This window comes from Saimiri boliviensis, chromosome 17, assembly GCF_048565385.1.
Source record: "Saimiri boliviensis isolate mSaiBol1 chromosome 17, mSaiBol1.pri, whole genome shotgun sequence".
Taxonomy (NCBI): domain Eukaryota; kingdom Metazoa; phylum Chordata; class Mammalia; order Primates; family Cebidae; genus Saimiri; species Saimiri boliviensis.
In genome coordinates, this window is record NC_133465.1 from 17,387,630 (window position 1) to 17,404,914 (window position 17,285).

At 52.2% G+C, this 17,285-nt stretch overlaps 1 protein-coding gene across 3 annotated transcripts in view; it reads left to right on the forward strand.

Annotated features, from left to right (window-relative positions):
* The first annotated feature begins 16,735 nt into the window (after nt 1–16,735).
* MAPK7 (mitogen-activated protein kinase 7) overlaps nt 16,736–17,285 on the forward strand; it is a 33,398-nt gene continuing 32,848 nt past the window's right edge. The window contains exon 1 of one of the 3 annotated variants that reach the window (XM_010339914.3): nt 16,736–16,875. The gene's annotated coding sequence lies outside the window, so the exon portion shown is untranslated. Of the gene's footprint in view, nt 16,876–16,930; nt 17,104–17,285 lie in introns of those variants that run through there. The other 2 variants (XM_010339916.3, XM_010339915.3) reach the window with 2 other exon arrangements.

Here is a 17,285-nt window from a genome sequence, read left to right on the forward strand (position 1 = left end):
AGGCAGGACTCCCGAGGCTAACAACCTTCACTGCCTCTGTCTTATCCTGGGCCAGTCCCAAGAGCATCTGTTGGCAGAGGTGTCAAATGAGACGTTGGAGACGTTTATCTCGGATCCAGGAAATGAAGGAATTCACAGATGCATAGACTCCCCGGAGGCAAGGCTCCAAGCAGGACCCCAGGTCATCACACCCTGCAGCAGCCAGCTGCCAGCTTGGGAGCAGACTAGGGGGGTCCCATCAGCCACCTGCATGAGGGAGAAAAGGAACAGTCGCAGCGCAGCCCGCACCCACTGAACCACCCCCTGCCCAGTGAGCGAAGGTATTTGATCAGGGGAGGCGGGCAGTGGGTAACCAGGTTCACACATCTGACAAGATCAGCTGGGGGAGGGATTGGGAGGACTGGGGAGCGGGTCGGCTGGGGGCCCAAGTGCTGCACCCAGAGTCCAAGACAGGGCCCATTTCCCCTCTTGGAGGGAGGGTCATACTCCCTACCACCACCCCTCTGTCTGTCTCTTTCTAGTGAAAGTGCTTTCTCCCACGCATTCTATCAGTCTCACCCAATTCTTTCCTCCCTTTGGCCTTTGAGGCTCAGTATTACACAAAAGTTAGTTTTCAGCAAAATGCTTGTAATTATTGAGTAACTGAGGGCTCCCAGTAGTTTAAGCGCTGGCGATACCAAAGGCTGCCCCACATTCCATAGGACATAATGGGGGAGGCTCTGCAAGGGGTAGGAAGTTCTAGGGTGGCCTTGGGGGATACAAATAAGCCTGACCGCTGGTTGCTGGGGAATGGGAGACTCCAGGATAGGATGGGAGGATGACCAGGCCTAACTTGGAACAAGTCTAGTGGCATTAGAAGGGACTTCGAGGGAGGGAGTCTCAGGGGCTTGCATGGGGCCTGCTGGAATCCTTACCACCAGTTCAGGGAGCCCAGTGGAGAGCCCGGTGCACTGGAAGCCGTTGGGCAGGCTGTCCTTCAGGTCCAGACAGTCAGGTTGGGGGAGAAAGTCATCTCTGCAGATGCTGACGTGCAGCGGTTTCAGCAGGACACTCTGCGGCACGGGGTGGGGCAGACCCTCAGCCCGATTGGCATCCAGCAGGCCTGCACCAGCCCAGCCATGCCGGTTGTTACCGTATTTTGCCAAGCTTCCCTGCCTGTGCCGAGTCTCCCTGCCCCCACATGCCTTCCTGGGCTCTGTCCTCCTAGACGTTCCACACTCCCGCGTCACTCTTAGGACAACTCTGTCCTCTGGTGCACTCCCACACAGCCCCCTCAGGGAAGCTTCCAGTGCACTGGGCAGGTGGGGCTGTCAGTCACTGGGCAGCGGTGGGGCTGGAAGCTGGCTCCAGAAGACCAGGTGTCAGCACCAGCCCTCTCCCCTGCATGCCCGTGGCCATGGTGCAGCTGGGCAGCTGGCCAGAGCCCCTGCAGGGTCCCGAGCTCCACCCTGGCCACCTGCCTCCCCAAGTCTCTCAACCATCCCAGGCTTCTGCTCCCACCCTTACCGAAATCGGGTTCAAACCTCTGGGCCCAGCAGAGCTGTCTCAGGAGAGGAAACAGTGGGATTGGGCGGCCAGGGGGACAGGCCGCACAGCGCTGGTGAGCGACGGAGGCCTTGCCAGTCATGCCAGGGCCAGGCCACCAAACCCAGACCCCTCAGGCCCTGTGAGGACAGGAGTAGCTCACCATGGAGACTTGATCTCACAAGAGTCCATCTGCAGTCGACCTGGACTCAAGGTCACACTGAAGTGGGACCAAGGTCAGTTGTGGAGGGAGGAGACAAAGGGGAGGTGGAGAGGCTGGAGAGGTGGAGAGGCTGGAGAGGTGGGGGGCTGGAGAGGTGGAGAAGCTGGAGAGGTGGAGAGGCTGGAGAGGTGGGGGGCTGGAGAGGTGGAGAAGCTGGAGAGGTGGAGAGGCTGGAGAGGTGGAGAAGCTGGAGAGGTGGAGAGGCTGGAGAGGTGGGGGGCTGGAGAGGTGGGGGGGCTGGAGAGGTGGAGAAGCTGGAGAGGTGGAGAGGCTGGAGAGGTGGAGAGGCTGGAGAGGTGGGGGGGCTGGAGAGGTGGAGAAGCTGGAGAGGTGGAGAGGCTGGAGAGGTGGAGAGGCTGGAGAGGTGGGGGGGCTGGAGAGGTGGAGAAGCTGGAGAGGTGGAGAGGCTGGAGAGGTGGAGAGGCTGGAGAGGTGGAGAGGCTGGAGAGGTGCAGGGGCTGGAGAGGTGGGGGGGCTGGAGAGGTGGGGGGGGCACCCTCCTGGAACTCCTCCTCACCACGCCTCCTGGCCATGCAACCTGTCAATGCAGCTGGCACCCGTGAGCACCCACTCTTCAGAGATGAGAGCCCCCTCACAGCGGTACCAGGTGTCCAGGAAGATGCTGGCCTGCCAAAGCCATTTGTCTAGGCCCTTCTTGCTGGAGGCCTCAGCCGGCCTGGGCCCTGCATCGTAGGGGCCTGAGGCCTCAGAGCTCAGCGCCGGGTCCCAGGGCCTTGCAGGTCTACCATGCATCCCGGCCCTGCGACCTCTGCAGCCCAGCTTCCAGCCCTCACCCCTCCAGCTCGAAATGACACTGCCTGCGGTGGAATCCGATGTGACTGCGGAAAAGTCCCCTAACCTCCTGGAGTCCCAGTTTCCTCATCACACCCAGAGAGTTGTTGTGAGGATTAAATGCGATATATGTCAAAGTTCCACACATTTGTAGCTATTCTCTCTCTCTCTCCTTTTTAATTAAAAAAGGTGCCAGGCGTGGTGGCTCATGCCTGTAATCCCAGCACTTTGGGAGGCCGAGGTGGGCCAATCACCTGAGGTCAGGAGTTCGAGACCTGCGTGGAGCTCCTCCCTGCAGGCTGAAGACTGAGACCCTTGCTGCCTGTTGCCTCCTCTGTGCTGGCGCCAGGTTTCTGCTGCTCAAACCCAGGGTGGGTTACTGGTTTTAAGAGAACTGGGACCCTGACCCTGGCCTTCCGGGAATGGCAGCCCCCCCTTCCTCTCTATTCCCAGTCCCCTACCCACAGCTCTTTACCAAACAGCAGCAGCAGTGGCCACATCTGCAGAGCAGGCGTGGACCTTGTCCCAGCTGGGTTTGGCCTCCACCCCGTTGGCCAAGAGATCTAACCTCTCCAGTGCCCCTCCCTACCGCCCCCATAAGGCGCATGTCACTGGGCAAAGGGGAAGTAGAGGAAGCTGCCCGGCAAGCCTGACCTGAGACTCAGGGTGGGCAGCTGAGGGGGTGCACACTAGGGGCAGGTGTCCTGCATACAGACTCGGCACAGGGGTCTGCAGATCCTCCTCCCTGGAGTCCATCCTGGGTACTGGGGCAGGGGACTTCTCAGAATCCTGCTCTGCCTCCTGTCTCAGATAAGAGGCAGACAGGGTGGCTGGCTGAGACTAACAGTAGCAATAATAATCCCACGCGCCCTCTCTTTACGCCCCATGAAGTTTGAGCCCCCGTGGTTCCGGGCTCCTCACAGTGACTCTGCAGACCAGTGCTCCTAGCCCTCTTTTACAGATGGGGAAGTCAAGACTCAGAGACAAACCGACTTCCAAGATCACAGTGAGTTGGAAGCAGCGTTGGGATTTGAACCAGGGTCCCTGTGACTCCAAGTCCCCAAATCATTCCTCTCAAAGGCCTTACAGGTTTTTTTTCTTCTGTCTTTTTGACTCTTGGCTCTTCAGTGGAGTGTCGTGGACCGTCCGGACGGGTAGGCACGTCTGCCCGGGGGTCTCTCGACCTGCAAGAGGGTCCCAATACCTGGAAGAGGGAGTGCGCCTGAGAAAATAATAAAGACAGAGAGAGAGAAAGCGAGGCGTCTGGAGGGCTGATAGGCTGTGCCTAAACAGCAAATTTTATTTTTCAAAGGCCAGGAATAAATACACTTTCTTGGCTCTGGTTTACATCATAGTAAGAGGAATGTAAATGTATGCCTCACATGGCCTATACAATAGAGAAATCAGATACACAATGGTTGCAAGACGAAATGTAAATGTATACCTTACATGGCCTTACAGATACACAATCAGTGGTTGTAAAAGGTAACAGAATTTCCTGTGATCACAAAGCTTGTTTACATCCAGACATTATTCCTCCTGGCTGCAGGTGTCTCTGGTTTTGCTTATCAGAATATCTTTTATCCGGATTGTCCTTTGTCTACTCCTAACTCAACTCAATTTCCCCATTCAGGAATCTCTGAGTCAGGAATCAAAGCCATCCCTTATGGTGGCATTTGCTTTGTAAATATCGACAGTTAAACCATTATCTAAGGTACAAGGCAGTCTGGAAAGTAAGGTTTAAGGATTATTCTTAAAGTCATAAAAAGGTTAAAAGCAGGAACCTGTTGCCGGCAGGGGGTCACTCGGTCTAGCAGCAATGCATAGTTTTAGGCCCAAACGATATTGTGGTTGATATTAGAAACTGATCATTCATCTTTCAGTTCCTATATTCCGGATAGCTCGACTGCCTCCAGTAGGAAACTGTGTTTGGGATCAAACTCACCGTATAGTGAGACTCATGCCTTTTAGGGGTCTCACACGGGAGTGAGTGTTCCCCACAGTGGAGGGACCACATTTGGAATGCCTGTTGCATGGAATGCCTGGCACAGGCCAGGCTCGGGCTGAATTTCATAAATGGTGCCAAGTCAGTACCCTCTGTGGCCTGTCCCTGATGATTCCTTGGGCCGCACCTCACCCTTCCCCTCTTCCTTGAAGTGCTGTATGGCTTCAGAGCTATGGCGAGCAGGTCTATGCAAACCAGAAGCTACAGGGGCTGACAGGTTGAAGAAAGAGGCAGACAAATCCGGTTTCTCAGAAAGAAGCATTTTTTGTTTGTTTGTTTGTCTGTTTTGAGATGGAGTTTCGCTCTTGTTACCCAGGCTGGAGTGCAATGGCGCGATCTCGGCTCACTGCAACCTCCGCCTCCTGGGTTCAAGCCATTCCCCTGCCTCAGCCTCCCAAGTAGCTGGGATTACAGGTGCCTGCTACCATGCCCAGTTAATTTTTGTATTTTTAGAAGAGACGGGGTTTCACCATGTTGACCAGGCTGGTCTTGAACTCTTGCTGACTTGAGGCGATCCACCCGCCTCGGCCTCCCAAAGTGCTGGGGTTACAGGTGTGAGGCACCGCACCCAGCAGAAAGAAGCATTTAATAGAGGAATACAAACAGAAGCCACATCTCAGGTGGTCACAAGACAGGTAGATCTCTGCACAGTTACCCCCAGAGCCACGGCATATACACCACAGGGAAAGGGCATAGGTGCTTCCGAAGGGATGCCAGGGATAGTCGGTAAAGTAGAAATCTTAGAGGCTTTTCTGGAGCTGGGTCAATCAGAAGTCAGCATGGTGGATTTGCCTCTGAGATGGAGCCACTTCGGCCTCTGCACCTGCACACGACATTCTCAACAATGTTGTGTGTTTATTTTTTGAGGGGAAGTTCACATAACCTAAAATCAACCCGTTTATGTGTACAGTTCAGGGGCATTCTGTCTATCACCTTGTCTTTGCAAATGCTGTTCCTTTGTGCTAGAAAGTCCTTCCTACCCTTTCTTCCTGGAAGCTTCCTGAACTTCAAGAGCCAGATAAATGCCCCTTCCTCCAGAATGTCTTTTTTCCTGATCCCCGACTTAGTCTAGGGGCTCTGTCTGGCCTTCCTCAGACCCTCAGTCACAGCCCGGCCTTCCTGAGACCCTCGGTCACAGCCCCTCCACACTAGTGGTCTGACTTGGTCCCCCCAAACTCCCGGCATATGCAGTGGACGGTGGGTGCATGGAATTATTCACTAAAGGCTTGTTGAGTGACTGTATGAGTGGAGGTCTTTGGGGAGCACTCTGGGGGGGCCCTGGGACCTTGTAGGTGGAGCTGGGCCCTCGGGTTCCAGACACAGGGAGGGCCTAGAGTCTGAGACGGGGAGAGATGACTCGGATCTGCTGCAGCATAACAGAATCACCCGGTCTGGGTCTGAGGCAGAGCCCAACGTGAGATGCAGGGCCCTGGGTTTCTGTCTTGTCTTTTCCCAACTTGCAGTGGGAGCTCAGGCCAGTCATTGCCATATTCTGGGCCTCAAGATCTTCATTGATGAGAAGAGGGCATTGCGTGAACTATCTCACTCTCCCGTTCAGTCATTTGAAGGGCTGCAGGAATCCCTGGCCTCTAAAACCCTGACTCAGGGGCTAGGCATGCCCCCTTTACCCCTGACGCTCACAGGAGAAAGTGCTTGGAGCAGCTTCTTCTGGGATTTAGCCAGCAGACAGAGCTGAGTTCCAATCCAAACTACCCCCTCATTGGCTGTGTGACCTTGGGCTGTTTGCTTAACCTCTCTGAATCTTGGCTTCTGGGAAAACAAGGATCATAAGGTCCCTATTAGTAGGGCTCAGTAAGTGTCAGCAGTGGTCTCCACAGTGAAGATGATGACATGATTCGAGCCCAGTTTACTTGCAGACAGACAAATTGAATTGCTGGCTAAATTCTGAAAAACACTGTTCGTCTTTTAAAATCCTTCATTTTGGGGCCAGGCACAGTGGGTCACGCCTGTAATCCTAGCACTTTGAGGGGCCAGGGCAGGAGGATCATTTGAGCCCAGGAGTTCAAGACCAGCCTGGGCAAATAGCAAGACCCTGTCTCCAAGAAAAATAAAAGAGGCCAGGCATGGTGGCTCATGCCTGTAATCCCAGCACTTTGGGAGGCCGAGGTGGGAGGATCACGAGGTCAAGAGATTGAGACCATCCTGGCCAACACGGTGAAACCCCATCTCTACTAAAAATTTCAAAAAATTAGCTGGGTGTGGTGGTGCACGCCTGTAGTCCCAGCTACTCAGGAGGCTGAGGCAGGAGAATTGCTTGAACCTGGGAGGCAGAGGTTGCGGCGAGTCAAGATCATGCCACTGCACTCCAGCCTGGCACCTGGCGACAGAGCAAGACTCTGTCTCAAAAACAAACAAAACAAAAAACACGCACACAAACCCAGAACCATGAGTTCTGTTTTTTACATTAGATGTAGCTGAGTCTAAGCACCTCTGACAGTTCTAGGATGCTTGTTTCCAAGAGCCACATTTCCCCCTCTGAGAAGTAGTGGAGTGGATGACATTCCTTTTTTGTTTTTGACAAGTCCTATGAAGAAAAAACATGAAGCCCGACAAAGGGCTAGCCAGGGATGGGGGTGTATAGGATTATCCTAGACAAGCAATTCTCCTCTCAGGAGAAGACACTGGAGCAAAATCCAGAAAGAAGTGAAGGGCTGAGTCATGCACGGATCTGGGGGTGTGCACATCCAGGCAAAGAGCAGAGTCAGTGCAAAGGCCCCAGGTGGAGGGAGGGGCGTCCGGAGCCTGCCTGCACTGAGACAACTGTGCGCCTCTCCCCAACCCCGAGTTCGGCAGTATCATGCTGGTAGCTTGCAGTCGGCCGTGGAAGGACTATTTACCCCACGGGAATTGGCCAGTACTACAGTCAGGGCTTTAATTTTTTATATTTTGTTTTTTTCTTAGAAAATGGGACATGCCGCTTTACCAGCACATCACTGTGGGGATGAGATGAGGTCAGAACGTGCAAGGTCCAGATCACCCAGAGCCTGAGTGGCTGGAGGTGAAGTGACTTGCGTTTTCACAGGATCCCTCTGTGTGGGTGTGGGGGAAAGCTGAGAGGCCACAGAGCAGGCAGATGTGGTCATCCAGGTGGGTTTGCCAGACTTAGCAAACAAAAATACGGGATGCATGCATTACTTGGGACACACATAACTGAAGAATTATTTGAGACTGGGTACGGTGGCTCATTCCCGTAATCCCAGCACTTTGGGAGGCTGAGGTGGGTGGATCATGAGGTCAGGAGTTCAAGACCAGCCTGGCTAACATGGTGAAATCCCGTATCTACTAAAAATACAAAAATTAGCTGGGTGTGGTGGCACGCACCTGTAGTCTCAGCTACTCAGGAGGCTGAGGCAGGAGAATCACTTGAACCAGGAGGTGGAGGTTGCAGTGAGCTGAGATTGTGCCACTGCACTCCAGCCTGGTGACAGTGAGAGACTCCATCTCAAAATAAATAAATAAATAAATAAAAGAATTATTTGTTGTTTTTCTGAAATTCCAATGTAAAACACTGGGTATCCTGTGTTTTACCTGGCAACCCAGGTGGCAGGTGGGAGAAGATGGAGATTCACGATTGCTTCTGGAAGACTCGCTGCGTGATTCTGCCCACCCCATGGCCTGTTCCTCCTGGGATGTTCAGAGCAGGATGCCTACCTACTGCCCCACCAAACATGGCCCACACCCCAACTCATTCTGGACCACACCCGCCCCTCAGTCATTTCCTACAGTCTTTTCCTGCAGATTGAGAGAGAAAACTGGGCAGGGAGCACATTACTGATGGGTGAAAGGATGATCTCACAGGAAACCAGACAAGCTGGAGTTGTCGCCACACCCTGGACTCAGAGAGCTCAGGCACTTCACCGACAGCCACCTCCCATCTCCCTTCCATTCTTTATGGGCAGAGCCTTGCAGGCCTCGGAGATGAGCTTATTCTATGAGATACGGCAGCTGCTGCAGGAGAACGATTTGATTTGGTTTCTGAAAGATTGCTCTGGCTACTGTGCAGAGTGGATTCTCAGGGTGCCCACGGGGGACACATCTCAGGACAACTGGGTATTGGATCTGGAGCTCAGGGAGAACACCCCGCCAGGGAGAGGGCCTGAGCTGAGCCTGGAGATGCTACCATTCCAGAGCAGAGCAGAGGGCCAGGAGGAGGGGCACGTGGCCGTGTGGCTGACATCTCGATGACATGTGCTGTGTGTGTCCCTCACAGACTTGGGATCTTTCTGGCAGGCAAACGCAGGCCTTGGGGAATGTTCTGGGATGGGCGATGTCAGCCTCAGTGTGTTTGCTCAGCCGCTGGGCTCTCTTGGGACCACAGAGGACTGCAGCACCAATGGTGGAACTCCAGGCGTGGTGACAGGACGTGACCAGCTTCCCCCACCCAGATCTGTGGTCAGCCTGGCTGTGCTGAATGGTGGAAGCAGAAGTGAGGCCCGGAAAGGTGTCTGGAGCCATCTGGCCGTGAGGTCAGCCACCCACCCAGGCCTCTGGAAGCCATGGGCAGCCACTTCCCAGATGTGGCTTCCTGCCCTTTCCTCCACCAAAACCACACTCAACTCATAGGCGGGCCTCAGGGGTGGTCCCTTTCCCAAGGGGAAGGCTGCCGGCAAATGCCACACTGGGCTGAGCCAAGGCAGGGATCAAGGCTGAAGGCCTGGATGTCCACATGCTGTGGGCAGGTCAGCCACAACAAAGCCCCCCCTCCCCGTCAAGCCCTACTGCTTTGGTGCCTTCGCCTCTCTGGGTGAATCCTGCCCTTCCGAGCCCCTGCATGTGAGGCACTTTCAGGCAGTGATCACCCCTCCGATTTTCCTGACACAGGGAGAGAAAGGCAGGTGGCCCCGGCCATTCAGTGTGCTGAGGCAGAGTGAACAGGCAGCAGCCCTGGAGGGATAGAGGAGAGTGTGTCTGTCTGTGCGTCCTGTGTGCAGATTTGTCTTTGAGTGTGCAAGTCCCCGTGTGTCCCTGGGGTGTATGTCCCAGTAGCTTGTGTTTACCTGTGCCCTGTGTGTGTGCTTGTGCAAATCTGTGTGTGTGTTTATGCAAATCTGTGTGAATGTAAACGTGTACCTAGGAGTGTTGTCTGTGTGTGAATGTGTGTGTATAGGTGCCTGGAACCAGTTGTGATTGAGACCAACACCCCACTTTCAGCACTGGGGAGATTCCTTCCTGCATGACAGGGGAACAGACCCCCATTATGCAGAGGGGTGACGGAGGCTCAGAGAGGGCTGAGGCTTGCCCAAGGTCACCAGCCGACGGGACTACAACTCAATCCTCACCTCTATGGTGGATTCTGAGTGCTGATGGGAGTCCTTGGTCCCAAACTCTCCTCTCCAACCTATTCCATTGGTGCCTGGAATATCCCTGCTGGGAAGAGGCAGTGTCCCTGGCAGCTTCATCTGTTAAACTGGCCTCCCTTCATGAGACAGGGACAGTGCATCCTTCCCAAGACCACCCTGGCAGGTAGAGGGCGCCTGGAGCAGGAGGGCCTGCCAAGGAAGGCAGGGAAGGGGGAGGGGCGGGGGTCCTGCAGTAAGACAACTGCCTGCCCTTGAGAGTGTGGGCTGCAGGAGAGGCTGGTGCAGACCCGGGTGTGGGCTGTGGTTTGGCCACTTGGGCTTCAACCTGGATGCCCCAGCCATGCACTTGCTGACTGGATTACTCGTGGCTGCTGGCACTAATCAGAGAGCTGTGTGTGTGTAAAGAATGAGAACCCAGGCTGGGCGGGGTGGCTCACATCTGTAATCCCACCACTTTGGGAGGCCAAGACGGGCAGATCACAAGGTCAGAAGATCCAGATCATCCTGGCCAACATGGTAAAACCCTGTCTCTTCTAAAAATTAAAAAAAAAAAAAAATAGCTGGGTGTGGTGGCATGTGCCTGTAATCCCAGCTACTCTGGAGGCTGAGGCAGGAGAATCACTTGAACCTGGAATCTGGAAGATGGAGGTTGCAGTTAGCTGAGATCGCACCACTGCACTCCAGCCTGGCAACAGAGCACGACTCCGTCTCAAAACAAAATAAAAAAGAATGAAAACCTGCTGCAGGGAGTCCTACAAGCAGAGGCCCCTCCCACAGCTGAGCCCATTTTGTCACCTGTAACCAGGGATAATGATGCATCACCTGAGTTTCCCTTGGAGAAAGATGAAGGTGGAAATGTTTACGCACTGAAGATGCTGCTGGAACACCGCAGGGCTGGGCGGAGCCGGGGCAGCGTTAACAAGGGCGGCGGCTGCAGCGCCAGTGAAGGGCTGGACCCTGTGTGCAGGTGGCAGATATAATTCCTCAAGTCCATAAAACAATGCAACCAGGTGGGTCTGAACATCCCCACTTTACAGATGAGGAGCTCGAGGTCAGGGATGTCAGTCTTCGCTACCTCCATGGCCTTGGGGCCCTGCATGGCCTCACCCCTGCCTAACTTTCTAGTCCCTATATCTCTGTGTGACCCCCTTCCTCCTGCCACTTCCCTCTGGCCTTCTTTTGGTCCTCAGATATGTCACACTGTCACTCGCATCAGCTCTGTGTCCTTTGCCCATGCTGTCCCTCTGCTGCCACATGCTCATCCGTTAGGTCCTGACTTACATGTCACTCCCAGGGTCCCTTCCTGACTTCCTGTGCCGGGCAAAGGGCCAATTCTTAGCTCCTCAGGGCTGGCCCCCCATTTCGGTGCCCGTCACAGATTTCCTTCATCAGAGAGGGCTGGGACTTGTGCTCACAGCTATAACCCCAGCACACAGCACAGACTAGAAAGGATGCCTGCCTACTGCCCTGCCTTGTGATGGAGCTGGATTCAAACCCAGGTGCTTCTGAAACCAAAGTGTGGCTTCGTAAAACTTAGCAGCATGGGATTGGGGGGGAGGAAATAACATCGGCAGAGCGGCACCCCTCTCAGACAGTCAGGTTTCAAGACTCCAGTTTCCTGTGGGGAAATGGACCCCATCCATACACGGTCTCAGGAGTTTGACTGAGCTGCACTCCCTGCCTCACTTCCAGAGGTGGACAGGTGATTCAGTTCTGGCCAATCAGCATACCCACCTCCCCCATGCTGAGCCTGTCCAATGGGAAGCTGTCCTGGAGCCCATGCTGGGGACTGACAGAAAAGGATGTCCACTGCCGTGATGGGCATTCCCGAAAGAGGGTAAGGTTCTGCGGCTCAGGAAGGTCTCCAGGGCTTGGATTAGAGATAATAATTACCATGTTATAGATGACTGAAAGCCTCAAAGCACATCAGCACCCCCCACCCTCTTCTTCCTGGTTCCTCATGTTGGTGACGTCCCCATTGTCTACTAGAAAAGGACACCATCACACCTCCTGCATTTACTTTTTTATATACCTCTTTGTTAACTTTTTTTTTTTTTTTTTTTTTGAGACACAGTCTCACTCTGTCACCCAGGCTGGAGTGCGGTGGTGTGATCTTGGTTCATTGGGGCCTCCACCTCCTGGGTTCAAGTGATTCTCCTGCCTCAGCATCCTGGATAGTTGGGATTACAGGTGCCTGCCAACACGCCCGGCTAATTTTTGCATTTTTAGTAGAGACAGGGTTTCACCATGTTGGTCAGACTGGTCTCGAACTCCTGACCTCGGGTGATCCACTCGCCTCTGCCTCCCAAAGTGCTGGGATTACAGGCGTGAGCCACCACGCCCAACCCCACAAAATTCTTTTAATCAAGGCATGTTCTGCCTTCAAGTACACCCTCCATGATGTCTGCCAGAAATATCTTTCAGGAAGGCAGCTCTGAAGGGCATTTGCCTACTCAAAAATCCCAGGCAGACACTTAGATTAGTTCAGAGGCTTTCGGTAACCTAACCCAGAAATCTTGAACTCAAGTGCCCACAGTGGCCATGCAGGAAATGTGAGCCAAGTGAGTGGAATATCTGTATATAACACACGGGATTGTCTTTCTTCCCCCAGAGAGATATACTTGGTTTCTCTTTCTTTTCTTAAAATGCATGTCATCTCAGCCTCTTTTGTTTTCCTGCTTTTAATAAGATGTAGAAGATAGTTGTGAAAATGCAGTCATAAGTGGCATCCGACTTTCGGCCTGTGCTGGGGAGGCTGCTAGGCAGCGGCAGGGACTGCCGTGAATAGAGAGCACATGCTCTTTCAGTGGCGGGGTCACAGCTCGATTGCTATGTAGAAATGCTGATCTGATGTTGACAGATCTGATTTTCCAAAAGAAAGCAAAAATCGGGATTCTTATGGTATATCTCCCCGTTTTTGACAAGCAAATAATTCCAGGCTTTTAAAAAGCACCATGTGAGTCATTCTCTCATACTGCTGGTAGGTGTCTAAATTGGTGTAATCTCTAAGGATAGAAATTTGACATTAGCTACTAAAATTACATGAACAATACTCTTTAACTTGACACTCCCACTTCTGGTATTCTTCCTGCAGATATACTTGCTGTGTGCAAAATGATGCATTCAAGAAAATGTATTGCAGCATTGTTCGCAATGGTGAAAAAACGGAACTAATCTAAATGTCTTCCTAGGGGGTCTTGGTTAAACAGGTTACCTTTGTAAAGGTATATTATGCAGCTATAAAAATGAGTGCTTTTTTTTAAAGATATGACAATAGCGCAAGTGACAAAAGACAAAACAGATAAGTGAACTTCATCAAAATTAAAAACTTCTGTGCAACAGAGGAGGTTATCAAGAAAGGGAAAAGACAACCTAAAAAATGGAAGTAATTATCTGCAAATCGTGGGAAGTAAATTTCTGCAAATCAATGGAAGTAAATATCTGTAAATCATCTGATAAGGCAATATCTGTAAATACCTGTAAATTATCTGATAATAATACCTGTAAATACCTGTAAAGCATCTGATAAGGGACTTATATTCAGAATACGTAAAGAACTCTGACAGCTCAACATTAAAAAGTGAAGTAACCCACTTAAAAATGGACAAAGGGCTGAGTGAGGTGGCTCATGCTTGTAATTCCAGCACTTTGGGAGGCCAACGTGGGCAGATCACTTGAACTGAGGAGTTCAAGACTAGCCTGGCCAACATAGTGAGACTCCGTCTCTACTAAAAATACAAAAATTAGCTGGGTGCAGTGGTGTGCGCCTGTCGTCCCAACTAGTTGGGAGGCTGAGGCAGGAGAATCACTTGAGCCTGGGAGGCAGAGGTTGCAGTGAGCCAAGATCCTGCCACTGCACTCCAGCCTGGGCTGGAGTGAAAAACCCTGTCTCCAAAAAAAAAAAAAAAAAGACTAAGGATTTGAATAGAAAGACTAAGGATTTGAATAGACATTGAACAGACATTTCCCCAAAGGACACAAATGGCCAATAAACCCTAAAAACATGCTTAACATCCTTAGTCATTAGGGAAATGTAAATCAAAACTACCATGACATATCACTTCACACCCAGTAGGATGGCTGTAATTTAAAAAAAAAAAAAAAGAAAATTATAGCCATACTTGGGAGGCCGAGGCAGGAGGATCCTTTGAGGTCAGGAGTTTGAAACCAGCCTGGCCAACATGGTGAAACCCTATCTCTTCTAAAAATACAAAAATGAGCTGGCTGTGGTGGCAGGCACTTGTAATCCCAACTACTCTGGAAGCTGAGGCAGAAAAATTGCTTGAACCTGGGGAGTGGATGTTGCAGTGAGCTGAGATTGCACCAATGCACTCCATAGAGCAAGACTCAGTCTTAAAAAAAAAAAAAAAAAAAAAAAAAAAGAACAAAGAAAACAAGTGCTGATGAGGATGTGGAGAAATTAGAACTCTTAAATACTGCTGGTGAGTTTGTAAAATGGTGCAGCTGCTGGAGAAAACAGCTTGGCACTTTCTCAAGAACTTTATAGTTTACCGTGTGACCCAGCAATCCTACTCTGAAGAGAAATGAAACCATATGTCCACATAAAAACTTGTATGCAAATGTTCTCAGTAGCATTATTCATAATAGCCACAAAGTGGAAACAATCCAAATGTTCATAACTGATGGATGGATAAACAAAATATGGTATATCCAAACAATGGAATATATTTGGCCATAAAAATAATGGCTAATATGACAACATGGACTTTATGCTAAGTGAAATAAGCCAAACACAAAAGACTACACAGTGTGTGATTCCATTAGTATAGAGTGTCCACAATAGGCAAGTCCAAAGAGACAGAAAGTAGTTCAGTGGTTGCAAGGGCTCAGGTGAAAGAGGAATGAGGAGTGACCGTTAATGGGTGTAAACCAAAAATAAAATACGAACGCCCTTTGCAACTATCTAAATGGACTCCTTCCTTGGCCAGCGCATCCTAAAATTTAACCTGAAAGATTGGTTCAGGCCACAATGGGAGGTGGGAGTTGGACACACCTGATTACACCCTCCAACATTACCATCAACACAGAACTTAAGTCTCATGAGAAACATTTGTCTATTCTCTCCACAGCCTGCTACTTGGAGGCTTCAACTGCATAATAAAACCTAGGTCTCCTGGCTGGGTGTAGTGGCTCATGCCTGTAGCCCCAGCACTTTGGGAGGCCGAGGCCAGCGGATCACCTGAGGTCAGGAGTTCGAGACCAGCTTGGCCAACAAGGTGAAACCCCTGTCTCTACTAAATTAGCCGGGTGTGGTGGCGCTTGCCTGTAATCCCAGCTGCTTGGGAGGCTGAGGCAGGAGAATCGCTTGAACTCAGGAGGCAGAGGCTGCAGTGAGCCAAGATGGTCCCACTGTACTCCAGCCTGGGTGACAAAGCGAGAATCCCTCTCAAAAAAAAAAAAAAAAAAAAAAAGAAAAAAAAAATAGAAAAAGAAAAGAAAAGAAAATCCTAGGTCTCCACAACCCCATATTGTAACCCAGGTATTTCCTTTCTATAGATAATAACTCTAATGATATCTTTAAATCTACCTGTGACTTGCAAGTCCCTGCCCTTCGAGTCGTGAACAGACATTTCCCCAAAGGAGACAAATGGCCAATAAGCTCATAAAATCAACGTCAATCTTGCATGTATTGATTTGTGTATTACGTCTTCCTAAAATGTATAAAGGCGAGCTGTGCCCAGACCACCTTGGGCACATGAGACTATGTCACCACCATGTCCTTAACTTTGGCAAAATAAACTTTCTAAATTGATTTTAGACTTGTCTCAGATACTTTTTGGTTTATATAGGTTTCTTGTAGGAGCGATGAAGATGTTTTATAAACCACTCTACCTAAAATTAGGTAGTGATGATGGCTGCTCAACTGTGAATACAGCAAAAAACACTGAATTGTACACTAAAAAGGTTTTATGGCACGTGGTTAAAAGTTGTTTAAAAGTGAGAGACCCCTCCAGTTATCAGTATGGAATGATCAACAGGAAAAGCGTGTAATATGCTTCATTTTATACACGAAAGGGGAGGTGGGTATGAGTATTTGCATTGCTTTTTTCTAGAAACCGCCTAGGAAATGAAACCAAGATTCCTCACTTCTCTTCAGCCCTACTTCAGGCTCTTTAGAAAACCTCTCCTCTCCGTTCACACTATCCGCCATGTCCACCTTTCTCCCCTCCCCCCGCGTCCCCCGGCACTAAGCCTTAGAGGAGTGGTGCCCAATACGTATTTGCTACATAAGTGAACTAATCAACTATCGGATTCTGGGGTGGGTCGGGACAGCTGGGTTCCAGCGCGGACTCCGCCGACTCGCGGCTCCGCAGAGGGACAGAGGCTGGGCGGCCGTCTCGGTTAACTCCGGGGCAGCCCAAAGCACAGAAATCAAGGGACCAACAAAAGGAACCGAGGAAACACGCCTGGAGGCCAGGAAACCCCGAGCTGCCGTCCAACTTGGCCGGAAACTGCGGAGAGGTTCAGCCACCGGAAGTCAGCGGACGTTTCGGTCGGACGCTCTAGAATCCCGGAGGACCGGGATCTCTGTGGTTGGCCGTGACGGGCCCCGTCTACCGGGGATGATACATTCTCAGAGCTCCTAGGACCGAGAGCATGGTAGGCACAATTCCCTGGGCGGTGGGGACTGATAAGGGAAGGTGGAGCCCCAAGAGGGTGACTTCGGGAGCCAGTAGCCAAGGTAACAGTGCCAGTCCCGGGCATCTCAGACTTCCAGAGACCGACCGTTCCCTGAGATCACGAGACTAGCTGTGATTGGCTGGGCGAGGTCGAGCGCTAGATGGGGACGCGCGCGTTACGTGCAGGGGCGTTCCTTCCATTCACTCGGCGCCCGCTGCCAATGCGCATGCGCCTGAAGGCAGTGCCGGGCGGGGAGCGCACCCTGCGAAGTGCCCGGCACCCTTTGGGCGGCTCCCGCCGGCGAGCTGGACAGCGGCGCGCGCCAGGCGTGGCTTCCTCGGCCGGTGGGCTCGGATTGGACGCAGTAGGTAGAAGGGACGGGACCCTCCGCAGAAGTAGCTCAGCGATTGGCCAGGAGCTAGAGGGAGCGTGGTCTTGGGAGGCGGGGCGGAGGGGGACGGGCAGGGCAGCTCTCGGCGCTGAAGTGGTGGCCGCGGCCCTTGAACAAGTAAGCTAGCCACCCTCGGAGACCCCCGCGCTGGGGACGGGAGGCCGGAGAGCCTCGGGACCTCAGAAAGCCCTGAGGAGGCGCGGGGGTGAGTGCCGCCCCGAGGAAACCCGGGTGCCCCACCCCTCCCTTTCTTCCTGGCCCGCGCCTCGCCTCCCCCTCCCCTGATCCTGGCGGGGCCCGGCTCTGGCCTCCGACCCCCGGGGTAGCGTGGTCTGCCTCGAACCAGGCGCGCGCTTCCGGCCCCCGTCGGTTTAGGGAACTGGGAAG